Raw genomic sequence first — 25434 nt, 5'->3', positions numbered from 1 at the left:
CTATTTGAAAAAAGGTGTAGAGTGTATAACAATTTTCTGGAGTATCGAATAACAGGATTTTGATAAGCACTGAACCAATTAACAGTGCTTAAGGGTTGAATTAGAAAGAAAATATCTTGATTCAATTATTTATTTTAATACAAATTTGTTTGAATTACGCTAATGATATTTACACAATTTAATTAAAATTTAATTTAAAAATATTAATTTGATGTATAAAACTAAATTTTAATGATCTTTTACGTAACTATAAATTAGTCTCAAACTCAAATTGCATGCAGGCAGAATACATGATGTGAAAGTAGCTGACCGTTCGGATTTTTTTTAAGCTTAGTATACATTAGATTAACACCAAATATATAATTGAAATGTATCTGCGGGCCATATTAAGAGGGCCAAATATGGCCCGCGGGCCGCCGATTTGAGGCGGTGTAAAATAAATAAAGGATACGTTCCATATTTTTTTAAAACCGCATAAAACTAAATCAATGAGTTACAATATACCGAAAATCGTATAAAAAAGGGTTTATTAAATTTCAGAAAAATAATTACTCTTACTATATTCTTTCTGAAATGTATATTCATAATGTTATAAAAACGTTAACAATCATAGACAAATTTATTAAATTTCAGAAAAATATAATCTTAACATATTGCTTCTAAATTTATACGGAAAAATTTTACAAAAAAATACAGAAATTTTTTATGAAAGTTAATCTTTCTTCACATTTTTTTCTTTAGAATTATCGTCGCTATATGAGAGTGTTCGGCATAATTTGCGAATTGGTTCGAAATCACTTTCATCACTAGAAGAGATAGTCAGCATAAAAAATGCTTCTTGAAATAAAAACCGCTTAACTTCAAAACCGCATAAAAAGAGTGTATAATAAACTATATAGTATTGAATAACTCAATTTGAAGAACACGGTACTAATTAACCGGTTTATTCAAGGGTTGACTTACACATAAAATATCTTGATTTCTTTATTTATTTTATACTTGGAGTTTACTATAAATTAGTTTAAATAACTAATTGAAACTTATACAAATCAACTGAAACTTAATTAAAACTATTAATTTGTTGTATAAAACTATTAGTTTTGTACAAAAACTAAGCTTTAGTTTATACAAAAAGCAATTACAATTAATTAATTAATTTAGATATAAAAATTTGATATTTCATCTTAATTTTACAGATAAGTAAATAATTAATGGATTTTGGAAAGTTTTTTTTTTGAGATGTGCAATTAAAGAATCATTAATAGAATAACAATTATAGTGTGTTATCCTGAAATGGGAACACGCGAAGAAATGGATGAGACTTGTAAAGCTTGTAATTATCCTTTGTGCAATTAATGTTGTTAGCGTATGGATTTTCGCGATGGATTAATGCTTTCGGAATGGACGTGAGAAGAAGTCCGGAGATGCATTAAATTATCATTATGTAAAGGCCCGGCGATGGTTAAAATGGTACAACGAGTGCTTAACACTCTCTCTCCTTCTCTCTTCACTTCTTTCCTCTCTTCTCTTGTCTCCATCATCGGGGCGCTCGTCTTTCTTCTGGGATCAGGATGTTCGGATCCTCGATAAGAATCTACCACTTGTTTTCAACGGACGCGTCATCATCGTCATTATCACCGAAGGAACAGAGCCCATTTCTCATAGCCCGTGTACAACAAAAGGATGGTTCCGAGAGTGACAACTTCGCGGGACCTTTAGGTCCTCCACCTCCTTCCTTCTCCTCCTTTACCACGGACGGCTTCATCCTTCTCCTACTTCTTCGGCAACGAACTACGCTTGCGTTCCGAACGCGCTCCAAAACCAAAAACCAGTCTCACGTGCGCCGCCGTGTCGTTAGCATCCAACAAGACCAGAACCATCTACGACGACCTACGGTTACGTTCATTGGATCGCGTGTGCTATTCGCATATTTTGTTTTATTTTTTGGGACATCTCATTGGATTTTGTTCACCCCGTTCTTCCTGCCTTTGTAATTTACTATTTGGATACGACTTAAATGAATATTCGTAAGTACTCATCCAATATTACATTTCTACAGTTCTTGATAGAACAACAATTATCAATATAAACTAATCAAAACATCAGACTTATAAAATTCCAATTAAATACACAAATTCAAATTTAATTAATACACATTACAAGTAAACTTAAACTTAAATATTAGTTACAAACCAAAAACATTCGGTAATTATATTACTTTATATGAATTTTTAGAGCATTAATCAGTATTATAAAACGAAGTAATTATTATTAGTTCAAGCTTTAATCATAAATTAATTAGCAAATTAAATTATTTATATTAATAATAAAATTTTCCAAAATTAAAATCACTTAATTTCTTCAAGATCAACAAAATTAAGAGTCTTAATGATATTTTCTTCCATTGAAAACATTTAATCATGTTTTTTTTTATACTAATTATGCTATTAAGTTCTTCATTTCTTGAGGATCAACAGAACTGAAAGCACTTGAGTTGACAGTTTTATTCAATTTGTTTGTTGTTTAAACTGAAGATTGAATTGTTACGATATTGGAAGCTTTATTTGTTAATAAATAAACAATAAATTCAAGGAATTGTTGAATTAAGCGAAATGTCCTTTGTCGTCGATGTGGGAAAGATGTAGCAAATGATTTGCACGTTCGTGAAACGATTTTTATTTGCTTTGTAAAAACGTCGATGTTTCCAATAAAAAAGTAAATATTGTTGTGTTTGCTCAGTGAAATCCACTTCGAATCGAATGAAGGCTTATTTGTTTACCGAATTTAAAACTGACTGTTCTAAATTATGTTTCAATTATGTTGTTATTTTTTGTTGCCATTATTTGCAAATAATCAATGATAATAATTTAAATATTTGGTTTAATTATACAAAATTATTTAATATTAATGTTATATAAACTGATAGGTTCCGCCAATTATTTGAAACTGTATAAACAGAATAAAAAGATTTATTTATGTGTACAAATTATGTACTCATTTCTAAGAATAAGTATAGATTCTTTTGTTTAAACCGGAATGTAGTGAATCCGGACTGATCGAAACCGGATTTTGCTGTATTTTATTAAATTTTTCTCATATTGATTTATAAATTTCCATAGGAATATACATGTTAATTGTCTTTTTTGCTGTCATTATTTGCAAATATTCAATGAAAATTATTTAAATTTTTGTATAATTATTCAAAATTATTTAATATAAGTTTGAAACCGGACTAATCGAGGACTTTAAAACCGCACAAAAAGAGACTTGACTGTATAATCAAAAAAAATGATATTCTTAGATTCTTTTGTTCAAACCGGACTATAATGAATCCGGACTAATCGAAACCGAATTATGCTTTATTTTATTAAATTTAATTTTGCTTTATAAATTTCCATATTGTAAAATTTAAATCTTTTTGTTAAGTTTTATTGAGCAGTTAAATTTGCATTTGCTTATTGGAAATTTTCTTTAAAAATCTTTATTAGCAAATAATCATTTATGTATTAATGTTAACTAAAGTAAAATAAGCTTAAGTCATCAATCAACTCTTATTTAATTACGTTTTTCTCGTCCTGTCTTAAAATTTCATTCAATTTCATCAAAAAGGATCTAAATGCAATTTAGCGGATCCCAACGAAAACGAGTTCCTTTTTCGTTCTTCCTTATTTGCTCAAGCAAACTCCCAGGACTCGGTGATTAATTGCCACGCATAATCTCATTTATTGAACCTAATTCGTCCCCCTTCTTCATTTATTTTTATTATTTTATTTTCTCGTTCCATCTAATTAATGTTTCCTTTTCCTCGCAAACAATGCACAGCGATATAAACTCGGTAGTAGTGATTCAATTATCGAATCGACTGGCGTCAAATAAACATACTTGATACGCATCCTCCCAACTCCCAATTAGACTTTAATCCGTTAACAGAGGTACTCCCATCATCATCCTGTTAAACCTTTAAGTCGTAGTTATTATTTTTTTTGTGGATGCGCTTAAAAATTCAATTATAAAATTAAATTAAATAAATATTTATAGAATAGAAACAAGTTACGTAAGACGTGTTGTAAACATCGGAATGCAATTAGTGTACTACCATTATTATTATAATAATACTTTCATTTTTTTCTTAAAGGACTTTTAGTAGGATTCTATTTAATCATCCATGATTTTTTTTCAACAATTTCTTACGTAATCTAACGGCGATTTGTGGAAACCGAATAATTTAAACGTTATTATTAAAAATTATGTTTTGTTTAGGAAATCTAAATATGGTTTGATGGTAATTAAATTTTATTATAGTTGAATTGATTATATCTTTATGTTTCTGGAGAAAAGCAGATTTAATGAATATGAAATTCAATTAATGTTTATGTCGCCGCTAAATCGTAAAATAATTAGTTATTTCATGGAGTATCTATTACAAATAGTTAAAATATGAGATATTTTATACTTTATATTGTTATTCTGTATAAGTTTTTTTTATGTCGTATAACTTTTTATTCACAATCTGTTTATGAATGTGAACATTGAATAAATTTAAGATCGCGGTTGACATTACATGGATAATCTTTCCTGGTGGATTTACTATTATGACGATTTAATTATTGGTTGACTGTGGTCTTGTAGGTTAACTTCAGTAGTATATTGATGCTCTGCGATTTCACTATTTCCTTTGAATCTGCTGCTATCCTTAACATCGACTTCGCTGAACTTCATTCATTTGACTGGTGACGATGGCCCTTTTGCTGCAAGCACCGAGAGGGCTCTCAAAGGGCCAGGATTTTTTTTTTATCTGAATATGGTCTATATTATAATTAAATGAAAAAATATGCAGGGCCCTCTTATCCATACGTCACATTAAGCACATAATATGGGGCCCACGGCAATTTTTTTTGAGACCCACAAAAAAAAAATTAGAAATCAAGAATACACATTTAATTGTTAGGTAAAAGATGTACTGCACCGACTTCTGGTCTGGTATCTAGGGCCCACGGCAACCGTAATGCGGCACTGATAAGAAGGAAAAAATTGTGCAAAGTTGGTTGTGTTGTATAATGAAGCTTAATCAAAAACTTCGACCACTACTTGTGTAAAGGATATGGCGGATATATCCGACGCTCGTCTGACAACTTTATAATTATATAAATTTCTTATAAGTTGACTACCAATATTTTATGAAATATGACAGAAACAAACAAAAATACATTAATGATAATATTAACTTATAAAAGAATGTAATTTTATTTGCTTTGTGTATGTCCTGGATGAAGGATCAGAATCAATTATAATTATTTCGTTTATTCTCGTTTCTGTCCGCTTCGCTGTGTGTGTTTTCTCGTCTTGCAGATGTGTAATTACTAGAGACATATAAAACCTTAATTGCATGCAATTTTCGTCATTTTGACTGGGAATTAAATCACGCGAATGCCGCACTTATTATCATTATTCCACGCAGTTTACCAAGAAAGGAAACAAATTGATTTGATAATCAGACTCAGATGTTGTTGTTATTAACGTCTGCAAATCTACATTATTATTTCTTACTTTTTTTTTCTCTCGTTGTTGCAAAACCTGCATTATTATGAAGCTTTTGAATCACATTTATTGCATCTTTATTCTACCCTAATAAATCGCAATTTTCTACCTTATGCCGATGCTTGACGAGAGAGCAAGCCAACAAAGGGCTTATCGAGGGTCCTCTCCGACGGGTTTTCAAAAGCCAATTTTCTCTTTCTCTCTTTCTCCAAGTACGTTACTTTCTTACAGGACATTCTACCATTACAATCGAAGCCCTTATTCATTTATTTTAGTTTTTGTTTGATTTATTTCGAGTTGAAGCATTTGTGTTTTCATATTCACCCCCCGTGTCCAAACTAGTTCGAGAACACGGTGCATAATTCACGCGCATTCATTATTTCGAATCCGATTGGGTTTGTGCAAATTTCGCGTGTAATTAATATTGAATTATATAAATTGAGCGGCGCGCCGTGACACGTATGCATTTGCATACATGCAAAATTATTATTTATTAAAAAAAAATGTACAAATGTGACGTGAATTCTATACATTTGCGCTCTCATTTTTTTAAATAATAACACAGATTTTAACACTAGAATTTTAACATGGTTTAAAAACGAAAAAATGATTTTTATTATGAAACTATTGACTGATATATTTGAAAATTTCTCATCGCAGTTTCACGTTTAAAGTATTTTTATCACGTAATTTGCACGTGACTTTCATTTCAAATAAAGTGGTTTGTTTTATTGAAGGTTATATTGAACTTTTTAATTGTATCTTTAGTAATATTTTGTAAACTTATGGTGGTTTGCTTTGTATAATTATGTCAAAGTTTTTATTATGTCTTAGTTGGAAATAAAATATGAAGAATTAAAAAGCTATGTGCATATATGCTCTACTTTTGTATATATTTTGCCGCAGTTTTTCTTAAAAAAAAAGTATCAGAGAAACGAAGGAGAATTTTTAAATAAATACTGATTTTAATTATTGGAAATTGATTGAATGAGTGATGAGTATTTCAATCATTTGTTTACTTTTAAATAATGTGCCCTGTTTTAACAAACATTCAAAGGCGAATTTTTAATTAGAAAATAACAATTACAATTTTGTTCTACCAAAAGAAAATAACATAGAATTGAAATTAAATATTGACTTTTATTGGTAGAAAATTGAAATAGTAAAAAAATTATGATTTTGTAAATTTTAAATACAGAAAATTTCAAATACCTCGTATAGGCTTCGATCAGTCCGGTTTGAACATTTCTAAATCAACTAATTTTTCATTAACATAAAAATAAATTCTATTTCCCTTTTCCCTAATTCCCTTTTGAAAGTACTCAATTAGTCCGGTTTAAAAAGTCCGGGATATTGGCGGAACCTATTACCCGCACTATGCGAGATAATATTACAGTAATTTTGTTTTCATAAAATTTCATAGAAGATATCGACTTATATAATTGGGATTAAAAAAAACAAATAAATAAATTAACATGAATTATCTACACTTTTTTTCATTATATTGTTGTCATTATATTGTTTCAGTTTTAGTTTAGGATTTTTTAACAATTTATAACACGGAATTCAAATTGATATAAAATAATATTTGTGAAGTAAATATTTGTTTTAATTACTCGGAAATTTATCAATACAATTTCACAATTAATTTTGTAATAATTACAAAATTTTATTCAAATAATTAGTTTTGTTTAAATGAAATTATATTGATTTTATTTTAATTGTCTTTCCAAATTAATTCACAACATAATTATGAAATTTTTCTATATTTAAGTTCTTGTTTTTTTTATAATGGTATTGAATTTTGCACATGTAAAAAAATGTAATTTATAACTTGAAATTAAAAAAATGTAAATATTTGTTTTATTTACTAGAAAATTGATCAATACAGTTTCACTATTAATTTTGTACATATATAACATGGAATTAAAACAGATCCAAATTATATTTTGTTACGTAAATATTGGCTTTTGTTGTTGAAAAATTAATCATTGCAGTTTAACTATTAATTACGTAATACTTGCCACGTAATTGTGCGTGACATCAATTTGAAATAACATGTTTTGTACATAATACACTTGCAATGAACTTTAGTAATTGTGTCTTTGGACATAAAGAACGTTGACTAATATAGCGTGAATTCTCTATAATTGAGCTCACGTTTATTATAATATTATCCAATTTAAACTCTAGAAAAATGACATTTGTTATTTTTTTTTTGCCTTTTCTATAATTGGATTTTTTCTGTAATATTTGCGTATCAATTGTATTGAACTTTAGTAATTGTGTCTTTGGAAATAAAGTGTATTTCATGATTTGCATGTGTTCTGTTATTATATTTTTTTTCCTGAATGCAGAACAAAAACGCTTTTATTGATGGAAAAGGCGGAGGCGTTATTTGTACTTAGAGAATGAGAAGTAAAAGAAAATAGAGGTCGTTTAGTTGTTAATGAAGTATAAGGTCAAAACCAGTTCACATAAATAATGCATAATGTCGGAGAATGAAAGAATGGAACGAGACGCGAATGCATGCGCTTTATTCCAGTTTCCTGCAAGAGACGTTTAACATTCCTCCAATCACTGCCTGCACATGAAGAGCAAAAAGAAAATAAAGCAAACAAGATTATATAATGCATTTATGAACAAATAGAATGCGGATCGATGCTGGAACGAATTTCGGTTTTGTCGGAATCGAATTATCCCAATAAAGCAGAGATAGAACTTGAATGCGTTATTTAGTGATCAAACAAGCCGTGTTTTTGTTTTGCCTCCGTTCGGTTCTCGGAGGAAGAGCACAAATAAAATAAGAAGAAAAAGAAGAAGAGGAAAGGGGCGAATCGCCAAGGGAGCACTTGCAGAAGTGAAAACCCCTGGGGCTTCTGAGGAGTTGCAAGATTCGAATGGAATGTAAAGTGGTAACAAATGGTGCGATGGTTGTTTCGGAACTCCTGGAAAAAAAATAATATATAAAAGCACTAAAGAGGTAGTAGTAGTAGCAGCAGTGCAGTAGCCGAATTAGCTGCAGATCAGAGGAATCAATTCCGGCTTTGAAAAGCGCAGGATGAGGAGGAAAGTTTCGTCGTCGCCGCCGCCGCCTCTCGTGACAGTTTCTGAACTGCAGTTCCATCTACTTTCTATCCGCATGACGGAGATGGACGTTTCAATTTCTACACGTTTTGGATCCACGATTTGGAAGGCCATTTTGGCCCGAGATCCCGAAACGCAATTAACGCAGAATCACGAACCACCGCAACGGCGATTACTTAATGACCGACTTGCGGAATGCGCACTGCATTCGGTAACGACTTGCGAAAGCGAGTCATTTGAATATGTTCGAAGATTTCTAAAACTCGAGAGATACGTCTTCTAATCCAACTATACAATTCAACAACTTAAACAGTTTATTCCGCAATTATAATCCTTTAAACTTGTATTAAGGGATGTAATTACTATTATTAAAAACTTAATTTAGTCAATTTATCAACTAAACAATTTCATGAAGTGCAAGTAGAATTGGCATATGTTTCGCATTAAAAAAATACCGTAAAAACTCAATTATAATGCGCAAAGTTTATCTAAATTGAGTATACGTTTTGCGCATTATACTCGAAATTGAATGGGTTCAAGTAAATATTGAACTATCATTATTAACTAATAAATACTCAATTAATTGAATTACAATAGTTTTGGGACTATAAAATGCTCAATTCAAAGAATAGATCATGTAACTAATGAAATCTTAATTTACTCAATTTATCATCTAAACTAGTGGTTCTCAAACTTATTGACTATCATTATTAATAAATAATTGCTCAATTAGTTTAATTACAATAGTTTTCAGACTATAAAACGTTATATTAGAACAAAAAACTTAAAATCTCGTGTCTAGTGCACACAGAGCAATAGATTGATTAACATTCATTAACAATCATATATCTGAATTTTGGACTTATAAGGCGCATTCATTTTTTTTTAAACAAATATATAAAATATTATCCCATAAAATCTCGAGCACACATTGATTGAATAAATAAATATGAAACAATCGGAATTATAATATTTTTTGAGATAATTTTTTCAATTTTTTTCAATATATTTCAATCATAAGACGCAACCCAATTCTCTACTTTTCTATAAATTTCTCTACTTTTAAAAAAGATGCGTCTTACAGTCAGAAATATAATTACTTAGAACACACCAAACCAAATTACAATATTTTAAATGAAAAGCAAAAAATATTGTTTATGGTTGAAAGAAACCCTGAGTTTTCGTTGCGTGAAGAAGCTCTTGACATTTCACGTTGATTATCTTCGCTATATTATTTTCAGTTAAATGTGCTCGTGAAAAAATGAGCATTTCATTACTTATTCCACTCTTTTGTGTCTGTGCGTCTCCTGAATATTTCATGTCCGCTATTCTATAAATAAATAAATAAAAAATAATAATAATAATTCTCTCTCTCTCTCTCTACCGAAACCCGGCGTGTTATGGAACGACAACAAAAGGAAATAACAGCATGAGGGAATTCATAATTCGACATGATAATATAATATAAATATACAAATATTGTACAGAGAAAGGAATGTCAAAGTCTGTGTTTTCATATTGATTATTATAGTGTTTCTAAAACTTTATGGTCTGCGACCCCTTTTTCTCTTACACAATTTAAAGGACCCTCGAAGAATGGGTATGTGTAGAAAAACATACCATCCCGTTTGTCATCAATTTTTCTGCAACCTCATAAACACTGAAGAATCACTGGACTATTAAATAGTTTTAATATTTACTTTATTCACAATTCTACATATTAATAGTATTATTATTTATTGCAATAATTATTTGAATTATTATAAGCAAAAATTATGGAATAAAAAAAAATGGAGAAATAAATAAATATAATTTAGTTTAAATTTTATGTTAATGTTCAATTGTAAACTTGCTTATTTTATATAAAGAAAAGTCTAAAAGCCATCGTTGTGAGAGTTGGGAGCCGCATTTTATTAACTAAAGAGTCTAATGCGGCTCTAGAGCCGCGAGTTGCCGACCCCCTAATCTAGCGTGTAAATTAATATAGAGGATATTTGGTCAACAAATAGTTCTAACTGCAAATAATTGGGACAACAAATACTGAAAAATAAGGTTCTGATAATAAACACATACAGTTTCTTGAATCAAGTTAGTTTAGCGAAGTTAATTAAGTCAAAAAAAAATAGTGTAGTAAAGTACTAAGATTTTGAATAGTTTCTGTTCCAACTAGTTGGTTTATAAATTAAGTAAGTTTATACTATAACTGTAAAATAGATTCTACAAACTACTGTAACTTCGTCTACTTTCGAAACTGTAGTTTAATAAAAGGGGAGTAGATGATTGTGTTTATGAATTGAGTGATGCTGGAGGAAAAGTTTCGTGTAACGAAGAAGCCTCTCCTCCACGGCCAAGTTTCAATTGGCAACCTAAACGTAATCTGTGCCATTTCCATACGGAGTTAATTTGCTGTTAAAAGCGATTACTTCCCCTAATCATAAAATTTGATTAAGTGCTCTTTCGAACAAACCGTTTCCCGGAGCTTCCCCACAAAACCAAATATCACCGCAAATTGCTTTTATCAGGGCCCAGACATCTCTTCTTACCCTCCAAGGCAAATTGAATTCCTTGAATGTTCTTCGACAAAGCACACGCTCATAAATTCGTTCAGTTTTTTTTTTGTTGTATCAAAAAATATTTGAATCACAAAAGAAACTCGGGGAATATGTATATATATATATTAAAAAATAACATATTGTAGAAGGGAAATAAATAAATGGGAAGCCATTATTTACACGCTTCGACGTTTCTCGGCGAAATGATCTAATTGTTAGAGCAATATTTAACTACGCTCCCAAAGATGATTCAGGCCAGTGTTTGTTATTTGAAGACTGATATAAGCCAAACAAACGTCGGAATGCAAATCTATGAGCGAATATGCGAAAAAGCGTTACACAAATGGAGTTCGAACGAAGATATGCAAAATCAACTGAGTTCAATTCAAATATTTGCAGATTAGCGAAAATCGTCACGTACTCATCCCCTCAGTTTTACGAAAAATGGAATTTCACACTCACTCAATTACATTAGTAATCTGCATTCCAACCGAAGCAATATTCATTAATGTTCTCTGGTATTGGAATCGGTTTATTCGCATATTAAATCCTATGCATATACAGCAATACCTCACATAATCCGGGTAATCAACACTGCTAATATGACGAACTGTTTGAAACCGGACTAATCGAGGATATTAAATTTAGTTTATTTTAAAATTTTGTATACACTATAGTGAACCAGGACTGATTGAAGCCGCACTATGCGAGGTGTTGCTAAATAATGGAACGCTGTTTTATTAACTTATTATTTAAAATGTACTGAAGCAATAACTCGCATAGTCCGCTTAATTGGTTTCGCTAATAACTCGGACTGATTGAAAGCGGACTAATCGAAGACTTCAAATTAAAGTTTGTTTCAAAATATATACATACTATAGTGAAACTGGATTATATATTATTTTTACTTATATAATTCTAATTATTAACTTTTACATAAAATGCATTGAATTTGATAAAGGTTAGTTCTTAGTCATAATTTTGTTGGGCGCTGAATTAGAATGGAAAATTTTGTAAATTCGAACGTTTTTCTCTCGACTTTATCTAAACTGAACCCAAATCAATATAAGGTCTCTCTCTCCCAACTGAGATCAGATACGAGTTGAAACTACTTTCGAACACCGCCTATACTCTCGTTTCTCATTGTAAACAAATGCATGCTAACACACCTAGTTAATATGCCACACGTTTCCCAAACATTTATTTTACGTGATCAAACGAAACACTACAACTATTATAAATAATGCACAATGAATACACATTTCACGCGTGACGTGTAATCAGGGCCGCATTAAGGTTGTCGTGGGCCCTAGATATGAAACAACAAAATATGTATTCTATAATTCTAATTTGACTTTTTTTTCATGGTAAAAGAAATGAAAACCGCAATTATAACTTATAATTCAACTATTAGTTGTGGGCCCCAAAAAGTATAGTGGGCCCTTACTTTGTGATCTACTACTGTGATCCCTAGTGTGCCTAAGGGATAAGATGGTCGTGCGTGTAACCTTATTCAATGATTAATTGTAGGGACACATTAAGGTTGGCGTGGGCCCTAAATTCTTAACGATAAAATATGTATTTAACATTTTTTTTTTATGAAAAAATGAATGAAGACCGGTATTTCAACTTGTAACTCAACTAATTCTCTTGAGCCTCCAAAACTTTCGTGGGCCCCTGAAAACTTTGTAGACCGCAACTGTGGTCCCCTAGTGTGCCTATATGTTAAGAAGGTCGTGCGTGTTATCTAATTCAATGAATAATTACAGCCAAATGCAAAAAAACAAGTTTCGAGAACAACAAAAAAATGTATTCATTTGCATTTTCCCACTGTTACTACACGATATTACAGAAAACAATAATTGAGCTTATATGTTTTTATATATACATATTTCCAACAGCATGTGCGCTTTGCTCTCATAACAAAAAATAATAATGTTTGCAATCTGCACTGTGGAACGAAAAAAAAATTACATAATAATTAATATTGCATAGGGTTGGAATGTTGAAATCCGGGTCGCAGCTGCGGCGTTTCCATCCGTGGAAGCAAAAAAAAAAACTGCTCATTTTAAAAAATCTATGTTAAAAATTTGTATTTTAAAATATGAAAAATGAACAATTTTTTTTACTACACGTGAATGTGTAAAGTGTAAAGTTGTATGAAGAAGCGTATTTAATACTTGTCACGTCAGTAAATGAAGGCTCGAAGGATTTGAGTCTCAAACGAAATACGGTGTAATTAAAAAGGAATGCTTTCGGAATTAGGATATTCGGGTGCACGGACTCGTTGCCAAATGGATGTTTTACATAATTGTCGCTGTGCAGATTTTCACTGAGGTTTGAAGTTTGCCCGGTGGAATGGTTCTGTTCCATAATCACCGGATGTAGGTACTTTTTTTTTGTAATTAATAGGAAATTTAATTAATTTTGATTCAAAATTAGTTTGCTCTAAAGTTAATTAAGTTTGATGGTTGGAAATTTGTTAAATGAAAAATTCTTTGTTCATGTAATAATAATTTTAGTTTCATAGATTTGTTTTATAAATTATTAAAATATTCACTGTAGTTTATAACTTCAGTGTTTGATGAAAAATTATTTCTTACATTTATTCAGGGTTTCAGGCCAATGCATTTTTTTTTCATTTTACAAGGGAATTATTCCACAGAAATCCACCAAATTATTAATAAATTTTATTCGATTATTAATGAACTTTCGAAGAATTTCTTTTTAAGTGTCAAAATAGTTATATAATAATACATCAGGATTACCAATTTCTATTAGTTAAATCAGCTATTATCATGTGTCATTCTGCATAAAAGTTGGTACACCTGACTGAACTAAAATACAGTGGAACCTCGCTTATTGAGTTTAATCCGTTCCAGGATTTTTACTCCTATAGTGAAACATTAAAAAAATACACATAATATGGATACATAAATGATGTAGCAGACGCGAAATCCGGAACTTCTCTTCTCATCGTCACTCGTTATGCGAGTCATTTTTCCTACAATTAATTTTGCTCGTTATGCGAGGTGCACGTTAAACGAAGTTCCACTGTATAATTACTTTAATTTGAAAATATCATAGTAATAGACTTAACTTTGCTTTACTCAAAATAATATAGAAAAAATATTTCAAAGAAAAAAAAACAATCTAAATTAACATTACAATTGATTTGAAAATAATTTCTGTTAGTGTTCACTTTTCATAATTTTGAAACGTGATACGTGTTAACTTTTTTCAATGAAAATGCACAATTTATCATAAGGATTAATTTTTAATACAAAATCTATATTAATTTTTCTTTCTCATAAATATTGAAAAAATACTATTGAGGCGATTCATTTTACAAGAGAAATTTGCCACAGCAATTCAGAAAAGAATAAATGTTAATTTTTGAGGTTCCACTGTAATGGCTGTAATGGCTTTCGTTTGAAAATATCATAATAATCGACTTAACTTAGATTTAGTAAAAACAATATTAAAAAATTGTAAATAATCTCAATCAGTTTTACTTTTCATAATTATGAAATAAGCTGCAGAAAATTGAAACTTTTTTCAATGGAAATTTTCACCTTTTATACAAAATTTATATTCATATTTTATTCTCATAAATGTTATAAATAAAGATTTGCATTCAAACATTGGCAATTTATTTCATAATTTAGATTTGTTTTTAATTTTCATATTGTTGAAAATATGTCAATTGAAGCCATAAATATTTTAAATTAGTTTCTCATAATCTCATAAAATGTCATAAATTTGACAATTGAATTTAAAATGGTTTTAATTTGTAAATAATCTTTTGAAAATTTCCAATGAAAATTGGCAATTGATCAAAAAAGCATTTCATTCTATATATATTTTATTTATACATAATTTATATGAGTTTGTTATTTTTTCATAATTGTCGTAAATTTAACAATTGAACCGAATGATGAGTCTATTAATATTCATCGATCAAAAATTAAAAAAAAAATGAGTAAATAATAGAGAGGGCTTTTATTTTGTAATCTTTTAACTCCGGTCCGTTGGAGCTTTTAATCAAATCCATCCGGGCCGATCGAAAAGCGGAAAAATAGAAGGGTTGAAAAATAAATTCCGCTCGGCGATTGCAGAATAATAGTGCCCGTAATATTGTTTTTTTTTTTTCGTTTTGTTTGTTCGGCGGGAATATTTAAATTGCGATTCTCTCTTCGGGTAACAGTAAATCGCCTTAATGGTTTGCGCTTGTTTTTGTTTTATTATTTTTCACTCTCTCTCTCATTCTCTCACAAACTCCCATCTTCTCCCTCTTTTAAAGTTTGGTCGAAAATTTGCGTGCCAATTACTATTTTATAAATGATCAACGTCGGATCTAGTGCACATCGTCTGTTACCACTCCCCTATTCGCTGCATACATTTCCTTTCCTCCTCTTATTTCATCCTCATACCAATTTTTTTTCTTTTCTCTCTTTTTCTCCACCCCTTTTAAATTTATATCCACGTGTGGTTGCATTACGTAATGCGCTCGGCACACGGGAAGTATTCGCAAGGAGCAGGAGATAAACGTGTTTAGATAATGCGGAATTTATGTGAACGCACCGACGACGCTGACACTGACAGCTCAGTAATGAACTAATTTCCCTATTAATTATTGCTGCTTGTTTACTTATACACTTAAGTTGCTATCGTCGCTGCAGGCGCAGACATCATGGAAACTTCGCTAAACTAATACACTTTTTTTTCTTTTATTCTGTTTTTTCTTCTTCCCATAATTTCTTTTTTTTTCCATTCCACCAACATCTAGTTTAAACATTTCGTATTCGCTTTGCCTCCGGCTGCAAGAAACACAAGAAGGGAGAAGAACCAGCAGCAAGAAAATCCTCGTCTCGTAAATCTTAATTAAAATCTTTGTCTATAACAGTTTGTTTGCTTCGACGATCCACCGCAAACAAAGCAAAAAAAATATATATAAAATTTTCAAAATTTACTCTTCAAATCATTGTTTGATAAAAATATCAATACGTTAACAATTTTTATAATTTTCACTTGACTTGTACCTCGCATAGTGCGGCTTCGATTAGTGGTGATTCACTATAGTACTGTTTAAAAATTGATGATAATTGTAGAGGTGCAAGATTTCATACAAGAAAAATTAATATTAATAAAATAATTAGTGAAAATTTACTAAATTGTTTTTAATTTTCAATTTTTGTATAAAATATTAAAAAAATATAATAAATTTATAAAATAATTTTTGCGGATAACTTTGAAATTGAATAAATTGTAGGGTCAAAACTAATTAATAGAAAGATTACAAGTTTGTAGATTTTACTTTTATTAAACTTTTTTTAAATGTTGATAATTATACAATATTAATAAAATTTATACATTATTAACTCTTGTCTTTAAAATTTAACAAATTGTAACGTTGAAACTAATTATAAAAAAAGATTACTAACGTTATTAATTTAAACAATTAAACTTTACATTAATTGCTGATATTTATATAGATATAAAATTGAATACAATATAAATTAATTATTTTTTGTGACCTTGAAACTGAATAAATTATAACGTCAAAACTTAAGCGAACAAAGATTCTTATTTTTAAGTATATATAAATAAGATTTTTGTATTTTTAAGTATTGATAATTATACAGCTGCAAGATTTAATGCAAGGCAAATTAAGATTAATAAAACTCATAAAAAATAATTATTGCGTGTGACCTTGAAATTGAATAAACTGTAGCTTTGAAACTAAATAAAAGAAAGATTACAAACTCGTACCCTCTGATTACAGTTCCGTAGTGATTGAATTAGTAGGTAGTAATTTAATTGTAGCCAGAGTGGATCGAAGCAATATATACAGCTTGGGTTGTTCCTTCGATTTGTTTTGAAAGTATGTTATTTATCGATTCAATTATTGCGGCCTTCGATAAAGAATTGTAAATCTGGTGGGATTAGCGGGTATTTAATCGGATCGGATTAGAGGAGCGAACGACGAATTGTCCGTAACGTCCAGTCCGATTCCCCCCTCCCCCAAAAAAAAACAACAGAAAATAATGGTTTCGCTAGCGGTTGGTTCCACAGGAATCCGATCTGCGTGTTCGAATATAATCAATAGTTTTAAAATTGTGGTTAGTGGTGGAGGATGTAAATTAATTTTACCTACCTGAAGTTCTGGAAAGTGAGCGTGTATATATGTGTGTGTGTGCACCTTGGAAATTAATTAACCGTTTCGGGGCAGCGCCTCCTTCTACTCCTCCTTTTTCTTCTTCTTCTTCTTCTTTGTCCACTCTTCACGTCTTCGATTCTGTCTCGCTCAGACCTCTCACGGCCGAAGTTTCCAACATCGAAAGCAAAAAAAAAGAGAGAAGTAAACTGAAGAAGAAGAAAAATAGGCAGGTGGACGGTGCAGGTACGTTGGGTTCCCATCTTTACCTCTACGGAAGATAATCCGTTGTAAATCTTATTATTTACAACGTGCCTCTTATTATCTGCCTTCCCGCACTTCGGTCTGTTTACATTTCGACTCTAATCACCGTTCTTCAGGCTTTTTCATGCCCGAAACGTTAAGCGGCGAAGAGAAGCAGCAGCAGCCTCCACTTGGTAATTGAAAAATTCCCATAATCCAAATCCACTTTTCATATACGAAGGAGGAGAATTTTTATATATATATATACATTGACTAATAAATACTTCGTCTCCTAATAATAACAAATAGCCTTTTTATTCAAATACGCGTTTTGAGCGGTTCTGTCAGAGCCAGGGCCCACCCCAAATCGGATGATGTGAAATTTATTATCCCTCCGCCGTTTGGGATGCAATTTTCCATAACAATTTGTATCCATTAGGGTTTGGATAACAAAAAATATATATATCTAAAGAAAGGATATAGCCAGGAGGGAACAGTGGGAGCAGAAGCTCGGGAGTGGAAGCCTTCTCCTTTGTGGGATTCAATTTAATACTAAAACGAAAAGTAACTGCATCATTCCGAATCGGAGGCATTAAAACTTGGGTTGGGGGGGGGATTGGGTGAGGTGGTTTATTTATGCGGGCGATGATGGATCACTCCGTTTCCTTAAACCTCTTTTTTTTTTCCTCTCTCCTGCGCCGGGGTCCTTCTTTTCCACATACGAAAATCATCAATTCCCTTGGAAATTGTGCGGCATCAATCACGCAATCACTTCGCGCTGGTAACTTATGCCTCTCTCTCTCTTCGCAGCAAAGGCCTAATAAATCACGCAGGTTTACAAAGCCTCAGGACAAAGACACTTTCCTCCAATATTCGCAAATTAAAATGACTGACGCGATTATCCATCCATCGACTCAATTACGTCTTTGCTTCGAAGTCATGTAATGAACTTACCTAATAGATTAGAGCTTAATCGAACTACAGTGTTTTTTCCGGATTAAACGTACATTGTGTTACCGTTAGGGTTTACAGTATCGATATTCAACATCAGCATTTCTTATCCATACCATTTTTTCAATGGGTCGCAAAATGACAGCTGTCACCTTGTGTGAAAGGAACTATCGAAATAGTCTTGCTACATCAGCGTTTCTTAACCTATAAGATACATATTTTTTTAATGACACCTGTCATCTTGTGCCAAAGCAAGGAACTGGAGTAATACTTCTACTACATCAGCTTTTGTTTACCTATGGAATGCATATTTTTTTAATGACAGCAGTCACCTTGTGTCAAATCAAGAAATTCTCTTGCTACATCAGCGTTTCTTAACCTATGGGATGTATATTTTCTTAATGACAGCTGACACCTTGTGTCAAAGCGAGGAACTGGCGAAATACGTTTGCTCTATCAGCGTTTCTTAACCTATGGGATACGCATTTTTTAATCAGTTAATAAAATGTACCACAATTCTATCTTGATTTTTCTGTTTAAATTGTGCGTTTTATGGTCGGAAAGTTTACATTTTTCTTGGGAATAATTGTATAAGGATAAATATATAATCTATGTTATGTAATTTATTTTGGTATCTTTCTTTGTAAATATCATTTTATATTTAGTCTGAGGCAGGTGGAGGAGGACAGAAGGAAGAAAATAAAGAGAGAATAAAAAAAAATGAGGATAACGATGTTAAAACTAGGTAATGGGAGGAAGGGACAAATAAGGCCTGGGAGTTCTTCTAGATTGTTCGAGGTGATATGACAAGATTCCGTTGCTTTTCTTTTAAAGCAGTTTAGTTTTTCACGCTTACGCGGCCGTAAATCTCCTTAACTTTCTTTATTTATTTATCCAGAAGAAATCCTCCGGAGGTTAATACCGACCGAGAGTTTATCGCTGCTCCACAACATTTTTCGTCCTTATCGATTCCTCTCGATATGTTATTAGTAACGTTTACTCTTTACTTATTTATATTTTCATTATTGTTTACTTATCTTTTATATTCAAGAAAAACAATAAAAAAAAAATATATTGTGATTAACTGTCTGTTTCAGAAAATTTTATTTCTTATCAAAATTAATTTGAAATGTTTGTACAAACTTACGATCATTCTCACAAAAGACAAAAAAATGTAAAACTCAAATAACTAAAAGGTATGGTTATATTTAAGTACATGAATAATAAATTGTATTAATTTGACTTACGTCCAAAGTACGGGAATTCTGTCGTAAGTCGAAAAGTGACTATATTTTAGTATTAAATTTTCATATTTAACTGCAAGATGTCTTTGATATCTCGATAATAGTAAACATATTAACGATGCAACAATCTTTAAACTCTTAATCAAAGTAGAAAGATTTTAAAAATATTGTATATTAATAGAATAAATGTATTAAATTTATTGTAAAGTTCCAAATTTCTCTTTAATTTTTACCAATTTATCGATAATCTAATTATTTTCAATTACGACTATTCCCTGATTTACACTCTAAACGTATAAACATTTTGAATGTAAAATCGTGTGAAACAAATAGATTTTTTTTTCAATTTTTTCAGACAAAAATATTGAAAGGCAAAAAAAATGGTCCGTTTGATCATAGGTAGTTTATTTTCAACATTTATTTTTTAATTTAATATTTTTAAAGCGCGTAAAAGCGAAACCGTGTAAATAAAGTATCTCATCCATTCGAGCTGCAACCTCTCCAGTATAAATCTTATTATCATAGTTATTCTGATTTTTTTTTTCAATATTCGTTATAACCGATCAAAGAACAACAATAATTGACCTTTGAATTATTACAAGAAATTGGAATATTTTTTTGTCACATCAGAGAAAAAGTTTTGTAAGCATTATTATAAGAAGTAAGAATAATAATTAAAATTATATATGAGCAGCAACATTTTTATGCTTTTATCAAGGATTCACTGTCATTTTTATGAGAGATAAGACGTTTTTAACACTTTGAATCAATTTTGATTATTCTTTTTAACTTAATATTGCTTTCCACTGCCAATTCTTACGGAGTAGGGATGTGATGTTAATATCCGATGGTGATATAAAGTAATATACAATGGTGATGAATAATGTAACTGCGCGATGTTTGCAAATAATACAGTGTGACGGATTTCGGGTGAAGGATAATGCCGTAAGCTTCTGGATTCATTTAAAGTCAATTTCGCCTCCACTCGAATTCCGAAATGCGCGTCCCGGAATCAATGGAGGCCCCGATCCTATTTTGGCATTTATAAGGTATTTAGTCATGCGACCCTGTCACTTGTGAGACATTCATAAATCCCGCGTAAAGTCCTTGCACAATGGTTCCGAGGCTCCGGCTCCCACAGACACGAACACACCGAGGGTGTTCAACGTCATATATATGTGTCTGCGTCCCTCAGCCCTTCTTCCTCCGGTTAAATAATGTATATGGGGGAGCTGGCGACGTTACATTGTGTGCTGAAATATGGGGTCTTGTAGTGGTGCGTGGCCCTTCAAAACAACCGAAAAGAAGGAGACTCGATGGAAGTGGACCTCTTCTTTCGCAATTTCCACTCGCCGCAACGACAAACGCACGCAAACCTCACAAAACAGAGATAGTAGCAGAGATGATGATGATGATGATGATGGAGAACAGTCCTTTGAGTCGACATAATTAGCGGCGAAGATTCCAAGTGAAATTATTAAAATTGGATGTCTCTCTTCTTTGTCTACTGGTAGCAGGTAACCAATTTACTCTCCGCGTCTCCGGAAAATGTAATTAGCGCCATCGGATACCAAGAAGCGCAGCACCGTCATCCAACAACCATTAAATTGTTGACACAATTCCAGTTGTCGAGCAGCCCTTTTACTTCCAACTATAATGAAGTCGCTTCAACTATTTTTTTTTACTGTTACCATTTAAACCAAACAAAACATCTTCAACCCTACTACTCAGCATGAAGACGTTGCTTATGTTAGATAATGTTATTCAAGTTTTTTTTTTGTAATGTGCACTTTACAGCCTCATTTTCCCCGACGACTATTAACTCCGCGTAATCTATTTTTTTATACAGCTTTCGTTTGCCCAACGCATACACATTTTTATAGCTAATTCGCAATTAACTCGTTTTATACCATTCATTTTTATAATACCCGCTAATTTCGGTATAAACGTAAATAGTAATTAAGAGTTTAAATAAATTAATCCATAGTAACTTAGTTTAATGAATGTAATAAAACTTTATTTTATCCTTCATTACCTTATAACTTATAATTATTTAGTTATTTTATATCGGAAAATTTATCAAATTTAATAATTTATTAACTTAATGAAAAATTTGTATAGTAACTTCTCGATTTACAATGAAAAACAAATAATGAAGTAAAAACTATTAATTTTAACTACATATGTCATTTATATAAAACAAATTATTCAACTTACGTCCAAAATACTGTAATCCTGTCGTAAGTCGAAAAGCAGTAATAATTTAGTACTAAAATTTCATAGTTAGCTGCAACATATTTTTGTTATGTGAATATATTTATGAAATATGCAAAAAAATTGACAATATGCAAAATTTCAAACATTATAACTAATAATACTTAACCCATACTACATCTGAAAATGTATCACAATTTATTTCATATGTTATATATAATAAATACGGCGATTTTTCATATCTTTGCGTTTCTTTTGTCATTACTACAAAATCACGGATGATAATTAAATAATCAAATTTGCAAATTAAAGATAAAACTATTGCTTTTTCAAAAACCCTACTGCTATATTTCTGGTGATACCTGATTTCTCATTTGTTCGTAATCCGAATTGTTTGGTAACCCATTACCCATTATCTCTATACTATATAAAAAGTGTATGGTAATGGATTAAGATGCTCTAGACTGTACAAACACAGGTAGTTAACACATTACGAAAATAATTGAGAATATAATATCAATGTTATTGCTAGAACATATGCAAAGTTTGATGCGAAATGTTAATGTGAGGTAATAAAATCACAGACACTCATGTTCAGGGCGACAAGAATTAGTGGGTATCTGCTAGATTTCTGGTAATACCTGATTTCTAGTAGAAAGTGTTCAAATGTCAACATTAACATTTTACAATTATTTTCACGATTTTTGTGTTCGTAATCCGAATTGTTCGGTAACCGATTAGCCATTGTCTCTATATACTATGTAAAAACTGTATGTTAATGGATTAAGATGCTGTACACTGTACAAACATAGATAGTTAATACATTACGAAGATAAATGTGAATATAATATCAATGTTATTGCTCGAACGTATGCAAAGTTTGATGCGTAATGTTAATGCGAGGTAATAAAATTATCGATTACACTTATACGGTTGTGTGTGCATGTATATATATATATATAATTGAATCGAATCATGTAAGTCCGTAATGGCCGTTTTATGTGACGTGGCGGTACGAGAATGCATATATTAATCTCGTAATGGATCTCGAATTTAAATATCGGGATTACGTAAATAATCTGCGGAGACGGACGGATATAATTAATTAAGCGCGAGTCCTCGGTCCAACTAATGCCGAAAGCAAGTTCGAAAGCTCAGGTATTTGATTCGTGGTCGAGCACCGAACCTAATTAGCTGTCATTAAACTAATTGTTTGCGCCATTATTGATGGCGAAATTAAAGTTTAGGCGATGTTGGTGGTGGCATTGGCGGCTGCCCTTCCGCTCACCCTTTTGTTGAAAATCGAACGTCCGCATTCGGTTCGTCCTGTGCGTTTTGTAATTTGGTCCTGCAGGACGAAAAGCTTTTCGGTGGATTAAACTCTGTAATTATCATTAGAAAAACATGGTTAATTCAAACGCAACATTTATTGATGGACGGACCGAGCCACGTTCGCTATTTGCTGATCATGTTTTGTAATAGATGTTGAGTCCATTTGCAATTCTACAAGCAATAATAGGATCAATACTTGTTGATCCGTTATTCTATAAAACATTTTAAAGAATGTTTCATACACTATTATTCTTCACGATTTTCAATTTCTCAAGAATGTTTGTAAAAATTGTTTCTTCAGAATAACTGGAAAACCATTATTACATAAGACTTCATTGGTTTTGTAATAAAAAATGAATAGTTTTGCAATTATATATGCAATAACAAGGATCGTTACTTGTTGATCTATTAGTTTATGAAATAAGCACGTAGAAATAACTAAATATTTCATAAAATATTAATTAAAATCATTTAAAGTATGAAATTATTTACAATTTTTGATGTTTTCTCGTAAAATTTTAACTTCTAAATAATAAAACATAAAGGAAATTTATTCTTTTACGTATTTTGTTAATACATAAACAATTTTCTATTGCAATAATATTAATTACTCATAAACACAAACGCTAATTAAACTACGAAATCTTTACTATTTTCTGTTTTTCATTACCAAACTTCCAATTATTTAAAAATAAAAGTTCTGGACTAATAAAAGTTTATTTTTTTCTAAAACTATATTGTATTTTTACAAATTTTATTATTACATTTTATGATGAAATTGCTGTTACGTAACGTAATTAATTATGGAATTATACCGATTTTTCTCATCGTTTTTGTGTTTACTGCAATTTTTTTTATTTGTTATTCACAACCTGCCAGTTTTTGGCAATGAGTAGAATATATTTGGGCAGTGGACAAATGGAAAATCTAAAGATTCAAATTAGATCATCAATATTAGATAAAACATTCAATATGCAATTCAATATCGCTTTTTCAAAAAACTTTTGTGGTATTTCTATTTTAAGAGCAATATCGTGACCATTTATTTTTATTTTCCTCACATCGGGACATCTACTAATTAGAAAAAACGCATATATTTTCATAGTTTCTATTTACTAATGACCATATAAAAAAAACACCTAAAACTAATAATTTATTTGGTCTTATATTTTTCTGAGGTACAAATTTGTTTAAGTATATTTGGAGTTGATTTTAAATACTGTTGTGTTGTTTTCGCTTGTCCATAACTTTCTATGGGTACATTCCATGCAAATCCATTTTCATTCAATACATCCCTTACACTTTGAATTTCTTTGAACCTCGATATTTTAGTTAAATTCGCCCATTCAATTATTTTTAATTCCTTAAAGAGCAATAGTATTTGATTTTTTGTAATTAATTTTCATTTTCTAAAATAAAGAGTTACTTATTATAAGTTTTAGTTAATTGAACCATCCATTAGTAGATTGAAATATTGTTTACTTTAGTGGTGTGGGTAATAATGTCTATTGTTGAATATGATAGGACGTGTTGTTTTCTTTTGCAAGCCTCGAGGCATAAGAAAAACAGTTTTCCTTGGTTCGAAATGGGATCGGGAAAATTATGAAAATGTTGTTGATCGTGCCCAACCCCTTGGAACAACAGCATGCCATCAGTCAAGAGTTGATCCAATCATGCCGGGGTAGCGCCCTTTAACGCGCACACAATCTAAAATAAATATTTTCCCTTGGCAAATCTCCGCCAGCCAAGACGGCAACCAAGAAGGGAAGAGAATATAAATAAATACGTATATAAAGTGTGTGTCTGTGTATATATTTATACACAAGGTTGTGGGGGATGAAAAAGAGAAGAGCTGCAGTATATCCGAAGGCAATAATAATAATAGTATTAATATGAGGGAAGGATGGAAAAAATCGCACGCGCTCGTTAACAGATTGTGACGAGAGCAGCTGCTTCTGCTCTTTTGAAATCCACCGAAAAACATGTGCAGAGAGAAAGAAGGATGATGATACAGGATTCCGAAAGTTGTTGTATTGCGGTCGTTCCTTCCTCCTTTTTTCTTCATCTTCTTCCTCCTCACTCCTCTACAGTTGCTGTAAATTTAGATATAGTATTT

At 31.0% G+C, this 25434-nt stretch overlaps 1 protein-coding gene across 3 annotated transcripts in view; it reads left to right on the top strand.

The window, feature by feature from the left end:
- Positions 1-1847: 1847 nt before the first annotated feature.
- LOC108564560 (rho guanine nucleotide exchange factor 10-like protein) overlaps positions 1848-25434 on the top strand; it is a 183705-nt gene continuing 160118 nt past the window's right edge. For all 3 annotated transcript variants that reach the window (XM_017923664.1, XM_017923655.1, XM_017923644.1), the window contains exon 1: positions 1848-2027. The gene's annotated coding sequence lies outside the window, so the exon portion shown is untranslated. The remainder of the gene's footprint in view (positions 2028-25434) is intronic.

The sequence above is a fragment of the Nicrophorus vespilloides genome, unplaced genomic scaffold, assembly GCF_001412225.1.
Source record: "Nicrophorus vespilloides isolate i.1.1-1 unplaced genomic scaffold, Nicve_v1.0, whole genome shotgun sequence".
Taxonomy (NCBI): Eukaryota; Metazoa; Arthropoda; class Insecta; order Coleoptera; family Silphidae; genus Nicrophorus; species Nicrophorus vespilloides.
This window is presented reverse-complemented; position numbering and strand designations above follow the sequence as displayed.